This window comes from Pararge aegeria, chromosome 16 (genome assembly GCF_905163445.1).
Source record: "Pararge aegeria chromosome 16, ilParAegt1.1, whole genome shotgun sequence".
Lineage (NCBI taxonomy): Eukaryota > Metazoa > Arthropoda > Insecta > Lepidoptera > Nymphalidae > Pararge > Pararge aegeria.
In genome coordinates this window covers 7,577,369-7,596,697 of record NC_053195.1, presented here as the reverse complement: position 1 = coordinate 7,596,697, position 19,329 = coordinate 7,577,369, and positions in this window count along the sequence as shown.

Sequence of the window (19,329 nt, the reverse complement as noted above, 5' to 3'; positions counted from 1 at the left end):
GGCTTAACTATGCTTCTGTTACAATACTCCACTGAGTATAATGAATGCACTCTTAGCAAACACTACTGCTACATGCGTTCAGTCGTCGGTTTATTGTAATCAAACACGTGAACTGATGTTGTGTTATAATTTTGTAGAGAAAGCTAGGAAACTGCTTCCTTCCTTCTTCTTTAAACAATTAGTCAAACCACTGAACCAATTTTTTTTAATAAATAATTATATCGAAATCTTGGTTTTTTTTAACTGCCCTCATCACTATAAATAAATAACAGTTCTTTGTTATTTTATTATGCCTTCGTAATTGATACATTCCTTATAAAGCGAAAGATTCTACGAGTAGGCCACCTTGGATAGCCATCAATTTTCCAGTTTTACAGTCACCCTTAAAACAAGCTTAAAACTTACTTTGTATTACCGCATATGTACAAAACGATGGAAGCAGCATTTTAAAGTAAATTATTATACGTTATTTTCGTTGTTTTATAATAGTTTAGGCAATAAATTACTACGGAATATTAATAAGAACATATTGACTATAACATAAATTTTTATAGAAATAATTAAAAAAAAAAAACATAACTGCAACTATTAAACTATGCAACGTTTGACATTGGGTGGTTCAAACACTTGGGCTATAAATTTGAAAACTAGGTAAAACGTTAAATTTAATAACGCATCCTCAAACGAACATTCGGGATACGCACTGCTAGGGTATTTCCTGACGCGAAAATATCCTTACAGCCATAATATTACAGAGTCTATAGCAGTTGTCGGACATAAATTTAATGAGTGACGATAAGACCACGTTATTAATGCAAGGCTGACATAAATGACCGAGTTAATTTGGAGATACTTAAATGGCCTCTTACTTTCTGTTATGCTGTCCTACACATTATCACTAGTTCAGCACAACCCACATTGGAACAGGATGGTGTCCGCGTCTCTTGTGAGCTAATAATAAGGAAAGTAATAAATTTAGTACCACCAGGATACTTTCCCAATAATGAAAAATCATATCAACCCATTACCGGTCAACTACAGCGAAAGGAGCTTCTCCCACAGTGAGAAGGGGTTAAGGCAGTATTTCACCACGCTGGCCCAGTGCATATTGGTGGGTTTCAAACCTCTGTGAACCTTATAGAGTATGCTCAGGCATGCAAGTTTCCTCACTATGTTTTCCTTCACCGTTGAGGCCAGTAATGTTTTAATTCGCGTCAACCAACGACACGAACTTTTGCACACAATCAAGATCACAAAAGTTGCATATCTGGGGCACGTGCTAAGGAACGAGAAATGAGAGCTCCTTCAACTTATTATGATGGGAAAAGTTGTAGGAAGAAGAGGCGTTGGTCGCAGAAAAAGGTCCTGGATTCGTAATATCAGAAAGTGGACTGAAATCGTGAGTGCAGCAGAATTATTTCGCCACTCGAATATAAGACGAGAATTTACGAAGCTGACTGCCAACCTTTGCTAGTCGGAGAAGCACCTCAAGAAGAAGATATTTTAATTGCTCAAAATGCACATAAAAAAGTTATAGGTGCGTGATAGGATATGAACTCGGCCCCCCAAAAGTGAAGTCAAAGTCCTACTGGCTATCTCTGGCTATCACTGGGCTATCACCCCACAGAAAATCATAAAGTCCTGAAATTGTTGTACAAAGTGCTTACTAAGTTACACTTTTCATAAAGAGTTCTCAGTAAAGTTTCGTTCTCAGAACCGACGCTGATTTGACTGGTATTGTTTTACAGCTAATTTAGTTTAATCACTTCTGTGCAATGCTGTTACTCCCCCATGATAGCCATCTGTATGCCTGCAATAGTGTAAGTTCTTAGAATTTACTTTATTAGTCTATTGCGTATTTCTATAATAGCTAAATGAATATAGATTATTAATTTTTACCAGTGGCTACGCTTGTTTTAATGTAGATTTTGTCAATCAATTCTATCTATCGAGACCAGTACCATTTTTTTGGATAAAAGTCACCCTATGTTCTTTTGTCTGTCCTGACAACTTAAATGCATAGTTTCATGACATTCAGTTAAGTAATTAAGCACAGAAGCTCAACAAACAAACTTATTTTAAATTCATAATATTAATTAAGGGTTTAATACATGAAATCTTCTGAGTCTTGTGGTTTATGTTAAACCAAGGAGCAAATCTATTCTAAATTCGAATTTCAAATCGGGACAAATGTTCTTATTGGGATTTCCTTTCAAGAAACTGTCAGTACTGACCCAAAATTGGGAAATTTGGTCCTCGCAGAGCACGCACTAACACCATATATCGACAGGAAACTAACTCCTCTCAATGACAAAAATGCTCTAAGTGCTCTCAATATCAAAAAAAAAAAAAGAGAATGAAGGACTATAAATAGGTAATTAATTAAAAACTACTGCTACCAACAATACTTGTTTTTCATAATATACAAATTGTACATCTATTTCTGGAATCTAGTAAAGAGAAAAAAAATAACGATCTGTGAAAACATGGCGTCCGAAACGGCCTGCATATTCACAGAGCAAACTCAAAACACCCGTATTTATCCCATCACAAGACAATGTCAACGAGAAAATATTTTTACCGAGCAGTCATCGTGAGTTCTGAACAATACGTGAATGTTTCCAACAACTGAACATTGTTATATTGTTTCTTTAACTTATTTTTTTAAGGGAAAAAATGTTTAAGAGCGGCCACCCCAGTGGCCCGCGCATCCCAACATTTCGACACTAAAATTTTGATTTACGGCTTTCGCCCGCCGATTGGGTACTAAAATGGCACTTACGTCACTTTCAATTTTAAAGGTGAGACGCTTCAGACCCACGCGTAATAAAAACGTATTTACGTTGACGAATAAAATTAAATGGTTAGTAAATTTCGCAGATGTCTAAATATTATTTTAATTTCTGCAACCGTATTATTATTTATCTACGTTGATTTATTTTTATTTTGGCATATCTTAATAAAATTATGAGAAAAGTTTTACAAACAAAACTCATTCAAAGGCAAAATGGAAATAATACGATTATTTAAAAAAAAAATGTATTAGAGCGACGGATCTCTTAAATATTAAGACAGATGCTTCCATTTGGTGTTTTTTTCATGACACGAGTAATATAAAAATATTTAATAATTATTTTAATACCTTTGAAATAAAAACTGCTGAATATCTTGCTAATTTATAACAGAAGATTTTGGTACTTAACCCATCAAATTGCGTTATATGGGGTAGTGCGTTTACCCTCGATTAAAAGCTAGAGTACGGTCTTATGATAAGTAGGTTTAACCTGCTAATCCTTTTCCTTTTGCTGAAGTGATCCTATGGATATGTAACGTGTGACTTCGATTGCAAATGTTGCCATTTACAATGTTCCTCGTGTCTATGTGAAATAAAGAATTATTATTATTCTAAAGTTTACAAGACACCGTACGGGTAGCCAATTAAACCTCATTAACAACACAACCGTTTGTGACCTAAGCTTAGTTAAAATAATAAATACATAATCATATTCGTATTACTGGAAATACCGCGAAATGAACGAACGAACTGGTTGGTCTACGAACAGTCACCCTAGAATTACGCCACGGTGTGAGAGGCAGCCAACTTATGTGGACCTTCTTAACTCCCGTAATAAAACTCGCGTTGCAATTGTCCGTGTGTCCGTGTTACACGTAAAACGTAGCATTCTTACTCCTTCACTAATATATTATTCATAACCTAATATGACTTTTAGTTCAGTTTAGCAAGAAGCCAATAATATTGTCGATGGTGGAGTAATAAACAAAAATAGTCGATCAAAATACGCCAATAAATTGAGATAGTTAAGTAGAAGCAATAAATTAGTTATGCCTTTAATCTGTTTTTCTTTCTTCTTCTGGTAACTCGTTTGTAAAATTCACGGTTGTGGACAAATATAAACTTGATATTTTTTTTTTTTTTAATTTTTTGATAAAAGAAATAATTACAGTCGTTTTATGTGATAATACTTTTCATCATAGAAAAATAAAGGCAGCTGTACGTAGGTACGGAATTGACAAGAATATTAATTGTTTCCTATTCGTGATTTTATAAACTCAAAGCAAACGTGGGCAAATTCGCGGGCAACAAATAGTAGTTTTGACGACCTGTGAGTGTTGATGTTTTAAATTGGAGGGCCGGGGTTCGTATCCCGGAAAGGAGAGTTTTGCAGTTAATAATTTCTGAATTTTCTTTAGTCTGGTCTGTTGGCTTCGGCCGTGGCTAGTTACCACTCTACCGATAAAGTCGTGCCACTAAGCGATTTAGCTTTCCGGTACGATGTCGCGTAGTCACCGATTAGGGTTTAATATACCATACTCCCATCTGGTTAGCCCGCTATCATCTTTGACTGCATCATCGCTTACCACAAGGTTTAGGAGATTGCAGACAAGGGCTAACAGGTAGTGGTATAAAAAATTAGAGTAAGAAACGTAAATTCAAAAAGTGTGTTTTAAAACTACGTACTTATAAAATATAACAGTAATATGTTTAAATTAACCAGTTTCTTTAAAAAAAAACAAGATAAGCTTCATCCGAAACAAAGCCTCCAGAGGAACCCTCCGGATGAATCCACGTCAGACTCGATGCTTGTATCTCATTGTCTCCTTTGAGTGGTCAGTAAAGAAATGCCCGTTTCATTATAATATTAAAGGGCTGACAGACGATACGCACTTCCGTCGAACGCCATATGGGCAGTCTATTTAATTTTTGTACAGTCATTGTCAATTTATAATTAAAATTATAATTGCGAACTGGCTACAAAAATATAATAGGTACTTGACACGAAGAGTTAAGACAGCTGTATAATAGCGTTTTAAGTGCCCGACTGCTGGGCATAGATCTTTTTGTCACTGGTGAAAGGGATTTAGAGCTAAATCCTTCATACTGCTCTAATTTGAGTAGAGAATTTTAATCTTCGGCCAAGTTGTGTTAGTGATATGATTTTATAAAATTGCATTCTATTACATCATTGCTATCATCACACATCAACCTAGAAAATGTTTCACTGCTGGATACATTACATAATCGAGAGGGTCATTTGTGTAATCATATACGTATTCTAATTAATATGAGACAGATTAAAGATTTTAAACTAAGATTTTCGTGGTTAATCAACATTTCTTAAATATAGCTCAACGGGTCTATACTACGATAATATTTTTGGATTTGTGGATATTTCGACCCTGTTGCATGGATCGTGGGCACGAGGGGTGGTATGTACCCGTTGAACTATATTTAAGAAATGAGACAGATTTCTAATTGATAGTTTAACCAACCTATCTTTATCAATTTATTATTATATATCGGTACCCAATTTATGATTTTATAGTGATTTTATTGACTCTGAACAATTTACTAAGGTAAAATTATCATCCCCCGTTAAAAAAATCGAATACTTTTTTGAGTCTTCGAAATCATGCAGAATGCATTTTTGAAGACTCTTTTGACAATTCTTTATACAAGAAAAATTTGTCTTATATAATAAGTCGTTCTGAAGCATGTACTCTTTCTGTCTTTTAATATATTATGTTCAGTACTCAAACCAACCATATGTAAACCAATTATCCTATAGTGGTGTGTACTAAAGTGTGCACATTTTATTGATTCCCAGTGTACTTACGTAACGTGTGGACGGTCATTATCGCGTAAGTATAGGGTGCATTGTTAGGTGAATTCTTGTTTCGTTGGCCTTCGTATAATGTTAATAGAAATAATGTATGAATGCGCAATATTATAAGTGTCAAATTAATACAATTTATACGGGCTAAGCATTATGTGTCTAGTTGAACACAAAATAAATAAATGTATACCCTCGTATAGATACTGCAAAATATAGTCATTACCAAATTTGTGCTTTAATTGTTATTTGTTTTTCACGATTCAATAAAGGTTTCTCCATAGAAAAAAATTACAAAGTTAACTTTTACTTACAAATGTGTACACCTCTTTCTTAGTTTTATTTAGTTCGACGGCCGATTAGCGCAGTGAGTAGTAACCCTCCTTGAGTCCAAGGCTGTGGGTTTGATTCCCACAACTGTCTGAACATGAAAGTTTGGTCGTGGTCTGGGTTGTTATCTGTATCTCTTAAATATTATATGCAATATTCATAAAATATTCACCATTTTTTTTAGTACCCATAATACAAGCCAACCTAATTTGGAATTAGATAGCGATGTGTGTATTGTCGTAGTAATTTTTTTTTACATATATATACTACGACAACACATACATCGCCATCTAACCCCAAAGAAAGCGTAGTTTGTGATTATTTTTATGAATAAAATAAATACACAAATACTTATAATATACAAATAAACATTCAAACACTGAAAAACATTCATGTTCATTACACAAATATTTTATAGTTGTGGGAATCGAACCCACAGCCTTGACTCGAAAAACAGGGTTACTGCCCTCTATGCACCGCCAACTGCTGGACTAAAGGCCTCTTCTTCCAAATGGAAGGGTTTGCCCATTATCACCACTCCGGGGTTGATGATCGCATGGCGAAGCTGCTGCCCATAATATTCCCTAAGTCGCCTCGTACTACACCCATGGACAGAAGAGGAGTGGTGAAAACTGTATTCTGATCGACCGTCACCACAAGTCAACACACCAACTCTTCGTTAATGATTCATAAGGGTCCAGGTTGCTTAATTAGTTCAATCGTTTAATATGCCATGTCGTGTTTTCATTCGAGTTCTATGAATTTTTAGACAAACAGAAATTAAAGTTTGGACTTTTTTTCAAGTCTCAAATCAGAGGTCGTCAAAACGGAGCGTCAAACATTTTTTACCCCGTTCGATAAATAAGACCTTTAAATCTTTAAAATAAACCAAAGCCAAAAACGAAGCCTCTCGATAAATGTCAAGAAATTCTCTTTAGTTCGGTTTTTAATATTATTTAATTACGTTCCATTCGTCGAATACACATTCACTTATTCATTAGTTCGTTCACATGAGCTCTTAAACAAAAGCTCCTTTGTACGGTCAAGTTTTGAAGACAGGTTAAATGGTTGGTAGTACTTAAAACTGAATGTAGGGCGGGGATCGGTGTTTAATACAGAAAATGAACGAATAATTAAATGAGCTAACTTATAATTATCAAGTATAATGCTTCGTACAACTAAGAAGATTTTTTCCTGTTTGAACTTGAACGCTAATTATACAGGATATACTTCGGTGTTTAATATCTTTATGTGATCGTGGATTACGTCATATAAATTTAGTACCTACAAACTTATATATTAATCACGCAGCGAAAGATATGCAGTGCATAGGTACCAAGATTATCCAATTAGGGTTGACGGACTTTAGGGCTTATAACCACATCTTAGTCCTATGAACCGAGGCACACAGCTTAACGTGCTTTCCGAGGCAAAGGGATCGTTAACGCCAATGTATACTACAACATTACTATGCCAAGCATGTTATGACTTACCTGTCGCAGAGAGACAGTAATTATAGCTTTTTTTGAACACAAACGAAAATCGGGCTTGTTGGCTTGCCTCGGAATGAGGCTCTGCCAAGAAGAGTTTGAAGAGTTCGAAGGTATCATCGGCCTGAGGGCGTCTTATGTGAAGCCGAATCTCTGCTCAAGTGACGATTGGAGTTAAGGGGTTTCTGACTGTGATTACTCCACACGCCTGCGAGGCCGCAGTTTTAGCTTACGTCCGGATAAAATCAGAATTCAGGGACCTCGTCTTTGCGAGCGCAGACGCTGTGAACGCTTGTGTGCCCTGATATGAAACATTGTCAATATAAATCTGATCGTCAGGGTCGTGAAGGATATGATAAGGCCTCCTCTTGTTGAGAGTGGCGCTAAGGTTGGGTGAGTTAAAAGAAGCCGCAACTATGTTGGGATATCGGATAAAAGGAGTAATGGCAGCAACATCACTAGTTCACAGGTACATCTCTTATTACAAGCAATTTGGCCTATAACTGACAGCGGATGTCAATGTACTCTCTAAGACTTAGCTCTAAGATCTAACCGAAGCCTTAGTAGCGAATAGAACGTTGCGCGACACACTTAATTATTAATAAATCAAATATGGAAAAGAAGAATAAAATAAACCCACCGACGACAATAACAATATTTTATTCCAGCATACATTACATTAATAGGCAGAGTCTACGTCATCATGTTGATAAAAAAGTGGCTAGCAAAAGCCAATACACCTTCCATCGAGTAACGAAGTTAACAAAACAATCGACCAGCATAAATACATACATCATGCGAAGTCAAAACTCGGGTTGCATTCTCAAAGTTGAAATTGCACATTTATCTTGGACGAGCATGCGCGGGTCCATTAAGAGATTTTTCTGAATCATAAATCTCACTTCGCCTCATCTCCCGATAGTCCCGATACAGATATGAGTAAACACTCGCCGGTCGCGCTGATAAATGTCGCTGCTAGAGAATGGAATTGTTACTTTACTTTACTTATGCCTGATTGGTCCAGCGGTGAGAATGTTCGACGCAGATCACGAGGTTACGAGTCGGAACGGTGTAGTATTGGGTTTTTTATCAAGAAGTTATTAGTGCCAGCCCGGAGTTTAAAAAATTGGCGGTAATTCATACCCGTGGCACGGAGAGCATTTTAAGCTGTCCGTCCTGCTAATCTTTTTCCGGTCATGTCCAACCTGCCGTCCAATCGTACTAAGAGAGTGAGACAATCGAGAGTGCAACTGTGGTTGCGTAGGTGTTCACTACAATACCTCCCGCGCAGTTAAATGAAATTAAAAAATAAATATACTACCTATCAATACACGCATCGACTATAAGCCCCAAAGCATTAGCTTCTGAAATGGGTACTTAGATAGCTGGTGAATATTTTTATGAATACATTGAAAAACATTCATGATTATCACAGAAACATTTTCCAGTTGTGGGAATCGAACCTACGGCCTAGGACTCAGCAAGCCGTAGCGCTGTGGAATGCGCTCCCAATCGACATAAGGCAGTCTAATTCACTTTGTATTTTTAAGAAAGCTGTCAAAAACCACTATAGTTTACATTGAAGACGACTTGTAATAGTATTTACTGTTGTTAATGTATTTATGATATGATATAGTATATATTAGTTAATATTTTGTATTATGTATTATTTTATTTGTGTAATCTAGTTTAAGTATTAGTATGTATTTTTTTTTAATATGCACAACCTGCAGTATGTTATCCTTTTGTTTTCCTTATCCTAAGGTTGCCTGGAAGAGATCGCTCCACAGCGATAAGGCCGCCTTTTGTATACTTCTTCTGTCTGTGTTTTCTTTTATTCTTCTTCTGTATTTTTATGTGTGTGCAAATAAAGAGTATAAATAAAAATAAAATAAATAAGCAGGGTCGCTGCCCACTGCGCCAATCGGTCGGAAAAAAGGAAATTATGTAGGTCGCACGAACTCTGATTCAAAAAGAAGCTCTCAATATATTTAGCAGTATTATTCTGACATCACTATCTCACTTTGAAAACAAGTTAGCACATTCTAGATTAGTACAATAATTCATAGCAAAGCTTTTTTGAGACATGATAATAATATCTGTTATAATTATCAAGCTACGAGTATTACCGGTCCACTACAATATAGGTAGGTATATGTTTCAAAATAAGAAGGAATTAAGCCGAAGTTCACCATGCTGGGATCTCTCAAGAATTTCCTCAGGATGTCTTCCTTACCCTTTTAAACAAGTTTAAACAAGTTTAATTAAATAGCGCCCATTAGCGAAGGATTGAACTCAATCCCACCGAGAGTGAGGCCGAAGTCCTAACCACTAGGCTATTACCGCTTGTAAAATATAATATCAAAGAAACATTTCTGGCTAATAAACTTGGTTTTTAATTACTGTACTTCGTAAGAAATAATGTCCGCGAGACAATGCGAGTGGACATTAACGTCGTGAGCAAATTGGGAGTCTTAAGTGCCCCACTACACTGGGCCCATAAACAATGCGCATCGCTGTTTCAGGCAAAACATTGCTCGACTATAATTTTTCCACATTCATACAATAAGGGCCGCAGTCAATGAGTCTAGCCTCCTACTTCTACAAGTAAAACTTTTTACGCACACGGACGCACTCCCCACTCGTTTGAGCCTGAAGAGATCGCGTGCAGAAAGCTCACACACGCACACATAGCCGCGTGGACGGCGCCCTAAGCTGTGGTCAGTACTAACGCAAACTGTGTGACGGACACACGAAAACCGAGCTGAAAACGGGACGAAAACCAAAAAAAAGGGAATTATTTCCGAACGTGTCATAACACCCGCGTGAGCCCTGACAATCGCTGTCGCCAGCGCGTATGTAAATGTGACTGCGCCTGTGTGTCGTTCTTTATGAGCATCTGTCAAAACTCGCGTACATGTGACGTTTCGGCACTGAAATGTAAACAAAAGTTCAGAGTTACGAATCGGTATTTATTTGGACATTATTTACGGCGCACAATGCGTGAGTTACGTGAGTTATGAACTTGAATATGTAAAATTAATTGCACTGCAAAGTGTCGCAAAGGAGGCCCTGTTTGTTTGGATTATTTTCGAATGAGTAAGTAATGTGTTGTTGCTTTGTATAGCGGATTAAGTTATGAGATGAATTCCTCATAAACAGTGTTATAAATGCCATATTATATTGCTTGAAACGTAAGCGGCAATGGTGCCAGCTTTTCAAACAGATTTGCATAGTTACAATAAAATGATGAGTCATAGGGATTAATTCATGTCATTAATTATAACGAGATAAAGAAGAATATCTTACATCTTGAATGAAAGCTTATACTTGAATTAGTTTCAAAATTATACACATTGGCGTTTCTTATTGATAACAGAATAATAATGATAAGGAAGCTATGGTTACTTAATATCTACACTGAGGCGGAAGGGAACTTACTTAACTAGTATGTGTGTGTATGCATGTGTGTGTGTTTATGTTTGTATAAGTTCAACAACAATAAGTATTTATGAAACTTTATACTGAGGATACGTATTTACTAATTCTACATACTTTATGATCTATAATTTATGATTAAGTCAAAGTCAAAGTCAAAGTCAAATATTTCTTTATTCAAATAGGCACATAGATGGCACTTTTGATGCGTTATTATATACAAAATGTGTACATAGCAGTGAGTAGTGATGGCGATAACTACAATCGTAAACTTAAAACTAAAGCTACGAGGGTTCCAATCGCGCCCTGGTCTAAGAAGAAGCCCACAACAAACTTAGCCGGGTGTTCTTTTTGTTATCACCATCTCACATTGTCATTAGAAAATATTTAAGAAGCAACCTGGTTAGAGCAATTGTTTACACCCAAGCTTTTTTATCGTTTACGTAATCCTTTATACTATAATAGGACTTTCCTTTATACTATTATTTGGTGTGATCTTTCGGTCCCAGCTTGCTACATTCCACCTACATAAATGTAGGTAGCATCAAGCTTTTTAACACTCCAGCATGATGATGCATAGAAACCGATTAAGGATTACGTTATAAAAACTTTACAGGGTGTGTATTATTACGGAAATCCACCCCTGGGTAGAAAGTGGTGAAATGGAAATGGGAATTATTAAGTTCAGTTTTCATAATTAAAAGATTTTTTTGAAGTTAAATAATTACTTATGTAAGCATTTCATTTAACACAACTTTTAGAGATGTAAAAGTTTAAAAGATGATTTTCGAGTATTATAATCAAAGTTTGTTAATGTGTTTTTTGACTTCAAACTAATGGTATGCGGATGGCCTGGGCCACTGCTATTCATAAAATTAAATAAAAACTCTTATTTAGGTATAAACAAAGATCTCTTTCATAAAAGTAGAAGTAAATGAATGTAATCAGTAATTCTTCATTTGCGGCCAATGTGGTAATCCTATAGTCACGCCGCTAATCCTTAGGGGTGACGTCCGGTTACCACCGAGATAGGGTTGGCACCCTTTACTTACTCCTATCTCTTACAGTAAAACTATACCTATATTGTGATGACCTCATTTATTTATTTTATACGTATAAAACAGCAAAATATTACTGATATGCAACGCATAGCCTTAATCGCTGAAAAGAGAAACATGCAATACTGATAACGTATTCCTTTTGAAAACCCTTCAACAAGAATGGATTTCAGCAAAACTCATCTCTTAGTAGGTGGAATGGGGGTTGTTTTGTTCGGAAGTCCCATATTTTTGTCACAAACTTACGAATACAGGTAACTTAATCTCACCTTTTTTAAAGTTACTCAAGGGCGAAGCAGTTTAGTCATCGGTAGTAGTTATAGATATGCTGTAAGTAGTGGCGATTACATAGGAAATGCTTATACACTATGCCTTAAAGATATTTGAGTTATAGACAGAAAACACATACTAAACCTCTTTTCAAAACAACAATTCGAATTTTGAAAAAAACGATTCAGATGAGCTGACTGGATTTCAACAAAAGGCATCCCACTGTTTTGTAGTAGAATGGTCAAAGGGAAACGAGACTGTAAAATTTCTGAACGGACTTCCTATAATAGATCCTTTAAACCGCAGTAAGGAACCACTTCTCCGCTGCTACCTGTGTTAAGCAGATTCGCCTGTGTTAGCAATTCGACGCAAACGATTCTTGTGTATTTACCAAGTTTGATGAATTAAAAGTTGTAGTACTTCAAACAGGTATATCAAAGGAGTACTCAAGCGAGATTGAGACAGTGTGTTGAGCTTTTCTGAGCGTAAACTACACCGATTATTGTCGTTGAGGATATCAAGCTTTCTGAAACTGCAGGTTATTTTTTCGTAATTCAATCGTATCGCTTCAGTATTATAAAGGTACTTCTCGCAGAATGTCTGTTTTGACTCACAATAAAAGACTGCCGTTCAACCCTACCAAGTGTGAAGTTGTATACGTACAAACATTTGAATGTATGTATGGACAATGTTTTCTCCCCTATAGCCTTGTCTTGACGCCGTCGGGTTATAATTGCATTCCGCTAAAATATCACAAACTGCGTTGTATATTGTTATTAGAGAAACTCATACAATGATATGATAATCATTCAGTAATATAAAGTTAAAAATACTTTAGAATAATATGTTATACATTTAGTGAACAATTTTAATGTCTCTTTTTAGTTTATAGTGTTTCTGTTATCGTGTATCAATCCCATGGTTTACAAACGTTAATTAATGCGAAGATATATTAGATAACGTAAAACAAGCAAAAATACATAAAAAGTTCTGAAATTAGTGTATTTTATAATATATAAACATATTATACGGCCCATATATAGTACCCACTTAATCGTTGTTTTCAAAAAAATTAAGCACTAAATTATTGGTGTCCCAAGGTGCTGGAATGGTGACCTCGCACCGGTAAACGCATTCCTGACTAGGTAAACAGACGACATAGAGCGAATTCTAGGAAGCCGCTGGATCTAAAAGGCACAAAACCGTAGTGGCGGAGAACTCCATTAAAAAGATCTCGTCTCCAGTGGTGGTAATCCATTTCTAAACATGACGATGATGGTGTTGAAAGTGTATAGGCACTTGCCACTTACCATACTAGCACTTATAGTTGCTCTGGTGTCCCTTAGATAAATATCAAATTAATGTTGTATATATAACTATTTTGATTGTTTTGTATCTCTTTTTGGAGCACAAAAGATCCTGGAGGGTCGAAGTGCATCCGCTGAAGCGGGCCTCATTACAAGATAGATAGATCACTCTTTTTAGAGAAAATTAAACGACCATAAATAAATTTAGACGGCCGATTTTCGCAGTGGGCAGCGACCCTGCTTTCTGAGTCCAAAACCGTGGTTTCGATTCCCACAGCTGGATAATGATTTTATAATTTTTTATTAGTGTTTTTACTTAGACTTGGAGGAATTATTAATTTTATAAATTTAATATGCATATAAAAATATTCGAAATGGACAGGATTTGAACCTGCGACTCTCTGGCAATCGCGGCCTGAGCGCTTTTTCCAATTAAGCTACGGCTCTCCTACCATCAATGACAATTAGAATATGCCTTTTGACATCAGTCTTATAGCGAAGGTAGCGTCATTTAGAAGGAATTGCAGTTTACGTTGCAGTTTCTATCTACTTTTCAAAGGTCTTTAAAAGCGCTCAGGCCGCAATTGCCAGAAAATTGCAGGTTCAAAACCTGTCGGTTCCGAAAATTTTTATATTCATAGTAAATTTATACAATTGGAAAATGATTGTCTGATGGACATTAATGATTTTCAATGTCTGGGTTTTTATCTGTATTTTATAAGTTTCTATGTATTTTATTCATAGAAAAAAAAATCCTCAGTCATCTAAGTAGGTACCCGTAACACAAGCTTCGCTTAATTTGGGATTATATGGCGATTTGTGTATTGTTGTAGTACATTTATTTACTTTTTTTTCTTCTATATAAGTTCTGTACTGGTTAAAAAAATATCCCTAGAATTTCCAACATCAAACATTCGTAGGTATTACTACGCCAGATAAAGTGCAGATGTTATTACACTCATTAACAAACGTTAAGGGTTTCATTAGAACAAAAACTATCCACGAAGACAATACAGCCGCCTTAAGTGGTTTGCAGACGCCGGCATTTTCTTAATTTCTTAACCGCTCCGCACGCAGCGGGAAATTAAGAAAACATTCTCCATATTACCCGCTATATTAAAGTACCTACCTACTAATGTGTGAAGGACATATAAGAAAGGCGTAGAGCGTTTATAAGATAGGTAAGCCTTTAAAAAAATATTTAATAAATGGTTGCTTAGGTTATCGATCATATCTATATCACATTTTAAGGAATATATGCAAATATATATATATGTTTATTGATATGCACCACCTACCTCTCTTCTTGAGCTGTGTTTTACGCCTTTGGTTGTATACTTTTCGTTAATTTTGTATTAACAATTTTTGTATTTGTTTTTGATCTGAACAATAAAAGTGTATTCATTCATTCATTCATAGACGTGTGTGTAAAAATATGATTCTTGATGCCTTAAATAAAGATATTATTATTTTTATATATTATTTATCATAACGAACTCTAGATACAATACTGTTTTCCAGTATTGTGGTGGCGTTGTTTTGATTCTGTGGAGATGTCTCTTAAAAAGTTCAAAGTTTGTATTAAACGTAAGCTTATAGAAAAGTCCTATTATAGTATAAAGGACTACGTAATCGATAAAAAAGCTTGGGTGTAAATTATTGCTCTAACCAGGTTGCTCTTCTAATAATTTAAACATTGTGAAATGGTGATAACAAAAAAAAAAAACACCCGGCAAGTTTGTTGTGGGCTTCTTCTTAGACCAGGACGCGTTTGGAACCCTCGTAGCTTTAGTTTTAAGTTTACGAATGTGGTTATTGCCATCATCTCACTACCGTGTAATTCTTATGTACGCATCAAAAGTGACACCTATGGGCCCTACTTGAATAAAGATATTTTTGACTTTGATTTTGACATTCCATACAAATTGTAGTTAAATTTTCCGTGTTCGAATAGGCAAACTAGTATATGTAAATAGTATATGTAATAATAGCAAAGGCATCTATAGAGTTAACTAAAGTCTTTATCTATAGTTTTATTTAAAGAAACAAAAAAATACTACAATATGGAAAACAACCTCATTCTACGCTATCATTAACAACTGTTGTTATAACATTCATTAAGAAACCTTAAGGGTTTCATAAGTACAAAAACCATTCACGAAGACAATACAGTTGCCTTAAGTAGCTCTCAGATGCCGTCATTTTCTTAATTTCTTAACCGCTCCGCACGCAGTGGGAAATTAGGAAGACGTTTGTTGTTTTATCCGCGCTTAATATTAGATCCTTACATATGAAATTGTCGTTTTGTAAGGAGGGAACATAAAGTAGTTATGTTATATAACATATATATTTGTATTGCTATCTATGCACTTTTGCGATCTCATTGATCCGCTTACTAAAAAAAACCATTCGGACGGGAATCAATAAAATCTTTGAAGGAGCATTGTACTACCCATGACTTTTTTACCTTGCAAGAAGTTATCCATAATCTCTAGGAGCAAGGTCCAAAAGTAAAACGCCAATTTCATAAGTAAGGACCTAAAATTATAGTAATTTTTTTACAAGGCGGCCGGTTACATTAGTGGGTACATACAATAAATACTCCTAGAATACACTACTGCCGCCTTAAGTGGATCTCAGTTGGCGGTATTTGCTTAATTTCTTAAGGATCTAAGATGTATCTTTCGTAGGAAACAGTTATTTCCTGATACTAAACTGTATGATTTCCTAAGTTAACCTAAGTTATGGCTGGCTACCAATCCGCACTGGGACAGCGTAGTGGACTACAGCCTTCTCTCATTGTATGAGGAGACCCATGCCCTGTAGTGGGCCGGTAATGGGTTGGCATGATGACGATGAAGGCTTGCTACAAGTTGATGCAACTAACCAACATACACTGGATTTCTGTCACAGAGATAGGTGTCTCTGCTAATAATAAAAAAATCTGTAGCTAGTTTCACTTTAGACCGACTGTTTGCATAAGCCTTGTGCAAACAACGTAGTACATCAATCAAAACTTTACTATATGTATAGGTACAAAAGTATATTTTTTTCTGAACATAAATGAGGCAACGAAGTATGGAAGATTGAAAGAAATTAAAGGTTTCATTAGAACAAAGAGTCCACGAATACAATACAATACAATCAAATGGCTCTCCATTGCTGCTTTTTTTTTAATTTCTCACCCGCTCCGCACTCTGCGGGAAAAACATAGAACACAACTAGAATGGACCAGGAATAGGCAAATGGTGTGTGTGAGAGTGGGTGGATGAGGAAGGCTGAGGACCGGGTGTGGTGGAGTTTTTTGGGATAGCTATGTTCAGCAGTTAACGTCCGCAGGCTAAAATGACATCATCAAGATGTAGAAAAAAAATGTTTCGTGCTATTGACTGAGTTGTTTAATAAGTTAATATTAGTTGAAAACTATTTAGCTTGGAAGGCTGGCTTTATTTGTAGCTGTTGCTAAGTGACGCACAAGTGCTACAATAGGTCAATGCGTTAAGTTCCCATTCTTGATGTCGTGCATCAAAGACCAATCACAGATCATGCCGGTTTGATCATCAGTATTTTGATTGGCCACAAGTACGAAGTAAATCTGCAAGCCAGGGATGCTTTATTACGGCCTTATTGTCAACTAAATGCTACTAAGTGCAAGTTCCAAAAGTATATTAAATACTTTGTATAAAACTTAGTGTTATTTAATATAACTTTCGTAGTTAAACACCCAGCAAGCGACTAAGTATCTCTTGATTGCGACTATGGAAAAACACATAATATATGCCACAGCGCTATTTTCTCGTCGGAAAACTCCTTAAGCGTAGACGTCTTAGCGTCCAGCCACGAAAGCAATAAAGAGCACAAGCTTCCACGTTCATTAATTAACCCCCAGCACGTCCATCCCTCTCGCACTTAGGGAAACTATTTGTAAATGAGCACACCTCTCGCTTACGCCAGCTTTGCGCAAAAATTAACTACTACATGTTCCGCTTTGGTGCTCACACACATCGTGAATGCATATGCACATCTCACACTTACAAGGGCACTAACTTATTAAACTTGTTTTAGGGAAATTGTGGTTAATTGCGATAATAATAAGAATCATTGTCCACTGTTATATTCTGTTTTCTGGTTACGTCGTAAGCGTTCGTAGGTCACGTGTGGTTTGCTATACTCTAGCAATAAATCTTCTGGACCTCGTAATTACAATGTCCTTGTCTGTTGTGTGTTTTCATTAGATTGAGACACTTTCCTATTCAAAATATTTTTCTGATGTAAAACATCAGGCGCTCAGAAGTAAAAGTAACTTATATGTCGCCCTTCAAGCGGCATGACGCACTCTTATGCCGCCATGCCACCTTTGCAGAATATACTTTTTTCTGTTTATCTTTTGTCATTATTCTAATAATAATTTAATTAAAATAATAGGCAGTAGATTGAGATTAAATTCAATTATTCATTAAATTAAATGTAAGTTGGTATGCCACGTAAAAATATTTCAATTTACTTACTAGTGAGTAATGGGAGGTTTTAGTTACAGTTTATTTTTCTCATAATCATCATCATCATCAACAGTCTATAACAGTCCACTGCTACTACGGGACTAGATGCCTCTTCCAACGACAGGGTTTGCACATAACCCCCCCTCCTCCCCCTTTGGGTAAGTAGCTTAATGATATGCAGTATAAAGTAGCAGTAGCCAAGAGGATGCTGCTACCCGTTTTCCAGTATGCCGCCGTGCCTGGTACGACACCCGTGGGAAGCGTACGTTAGATGACAACTGAATAATTTCGATCTGCCGGCTTTAATTAAACGCACTCTTTTCTATCTTAGATTGCATCTTCACAGGTCGCAGAGTAGGTGAAATAAACGTTTCATATACCTAATAAATATAAAAAAACTAATAACTAAAAATATAAATGTTGAAGATGCTGAAAGTTTGAAACCATAACTTTAATGACTTTAGTATAATTTTGATAGATTACAATGAAGTATCAGAGTTTATCAAAAATTCCGAAAGCGAAACCCAAATCTTATTCTTACTGTGATATGGTATCTAAAATAAAGGAAAAGTACAGATGTATAAAACAATAAAAATGTTTGGCAACCTTTGTACAAAGCTTTATCACATGAATATTTTTTGTGATAAAGCTTTGTACAGCAATTTTGTGATGCAGTCGCACAATAGTAGCACTATTCAACTCGTGCTAGAACTCAGGGCGTCTCAGGCCAAAGACGAATATCGAAAACGTGAGAGAGTATGGTGTCATTCCTCAAACCAAAATAAGATCGGAACAGCACTCTACATGGATAACATACTTACGTCACAATCAATCACGCGAGCATCGTCATTACGGTCACATCTAAGCTCATTCATGCCTCCACGCGAATTGTCTCCCGAACTTATCACACAGTGCCGCTTCCGCGACGACGGCGATAAATTTACTTTCATCCTTTTCCATGCGCCGCGCAATCTAATTTGCTTACGTCTGTGTTTTAAAAAAATAAATTTATTCATGATCTGTGTCATCTGTTTGATTTCCGAACGCCTTTGTAGGGTTATGAACACCCTAGTTGGGAATGCGTTTAAAAAATAAGCAGATTTGAATTTGGAATTCAATGTCAAAGCCGTCTGTTCGGTATGCCGTCCCTGTCGCTCAGGCTGGGCGTCGGCGCGCGCCTGGGCGGGCGGTATGCAAATCTGCCCGCGGTGGTGAGGGCTGAGTGTGTGTGGGTGCCTTGTACCATTGGCCGCACTAGAACGGCCAACTTCGCCACCAGTTACGGTTGTTTTTCGTTCCACTTC